This window comes from Crocuta crocuta, unplaced genomic scaffold, assembly GCF_008692635.1.
Source record: "Crocuta crocuta isolate KB4526 unplaced genomic scaffold, BGI_CrCroc_1.0 scaffold531, whole genome shotgun sequence".
In the NCBI taxonomy this organism is placed as follows: domain Eukaryota; kingdom Metazoa; phylum Chordata; class Mammalia; order Carnivora; family Hyaenidae; genus Crocuta; species Crocuta crocuta.
Window position 1 is genome coordinate 2993736 of NW_027531997.1, and position 1896 is coordinate 2995631.

Consider the following 1896-nt stretch of genomic DNA (forward strand, 5'->3'; position numbering starts at 1 on the left):
ATTAATAATCTTCCTGTGTAAGTTTAAATTTTAATCAATCTGCCCGATAGTTACATTGAATGCATATTTTAAATGTACACAGTTAATGCAGATTTTAATTTCATTCTACCTGATGAAGGCACTAAAGCTCTAGAAAATGGAACAAAAAGTAGATCGACATCATAAAAGAACCAGCTCTCCAAGTATGGTCTGGAGGAAGGATGGCTCTGNTTCAGATAGGATCATTATCTTGTGGTTCCTGGGTTTGAGCACGGTGTTGGGCTCTGTGCTGACAGCATGGAGCCTGGAGTCTGCTTTGGATTCTGTGTCTCCCTCTCTCTGTGCTTCTCCCCTGCTCTCCTTCTATCTCTCACTCAAAAATAAATAAATACTAAAGAATATTTTAATGATTTGGTAAACTAACTTCAAGGCAGCTGAGCAAACCTTCATTGTAGGTACATCAAGACTAAAATTTAAAAAGTACTGTTATCAAGATTCTGTTCAAAATGCAATGAGGCATTGTCTATCAAATGTGATGTAGTTCTGTCTCTTCTGTTTTTTCATAATGACTGATAGAAAAAAGATTCCTTGGGCCACCTGGTGTCTCAACTGGTTGAGCGTCTGACTCTTGGTTTCTGCTCAGGTCAGGATCCAAGAGTCTGGGATTGAGCCCCATATGGGGCTCTGCACTGACCGTGGAGCCTGCTTCCTCCCCCCCCGCACCCCCCCGCCCCCGCTCTCTCTCTCTGTCTCTCTCTCTCCCAAATAAGAATAGAAAGAAATAGAAAAGTTTTCTGGGGGAGTGATTAACTTAAACCTATGGCCAAGCAGTAGAAAAAGGTAAGTGAGGGCATCAAATAGAAAGCAAGAAGAGGGTAGCAAGAAAAACAAAAAAGCGAAGAAAAGATGAGAAGAAAGACAGAAAAAAAGACAGTCCTTGTCATCATGAATCAGATCTCCCAGGACTTCAACTTTCTGGGGACTCTTCCTTTCTCTTGCTGGACCAAAAGCTTCTTTACCTCCAAGTTTTTTTCTGAAACCTACCTGCCTCGATATCAGCTAGTCCCAAATTTCAAGTTCACCTCATGGTAACCTGACTGCATAGCCTTGTACCTGCCCTTCACAACCCACATAATGTCCTCTATTCCTGCTCCTTTGAAATTCCTGGTATTTCATTCGAAAAAGGGACTCAGTGAACATTCTCATTTTCCAAAAAGCAGAGATTTTTCAAAACTTGACAAGACCCATCACCTTTTAGGGTGGTCAGCATATAAACTAAAATCTCTATTCTCTCTGCATTATGATCTAACCAATCTCTCAGCATTTTAAGAGAGACAAAAATTAAAATTAACTTTGAAGATGTTTGGAAGTGAAAGATCTGCTTCTGATCTACTGCTGAAAAAGAATGAAATAACAAGTACTTTAAAATTGAAATTGAGAAAGTTTGGTATTATTTAAAACAANGGCAGAGAGAGGGAGAGAGAGAATCCCAAGCAGGCTTCACACTGTCAGTGCAGAGCCTGACATGGGGTTCAACCTCATAAACTCTGAGACCCTAACCTGAGCCAAAATCAAGAGTCCGACACTTAACCAACTGAGCCACCCAGGAGCCCCAGACCAGTTAAATTACAATTTCAGAATAAACAAAATTTCAGTATATGTCCCAAACATTGCATAGGATTTATTTATACTATATATTTTTAAATTTTTTATCTGAAATTTAAACTAATGAAAACACCAANCCTATATATAGATTTAAAACATTTAGTAACTGGGGAAAGAAAAAATATTTATGATTTTTAGTTGGACCCAAACTGTAATAAATTTAGTATGCACACACACACACACACACACATATACATTACACAGATATATACATATGTGAGTGTATGTGTAATTTATTACATAGCTTATATT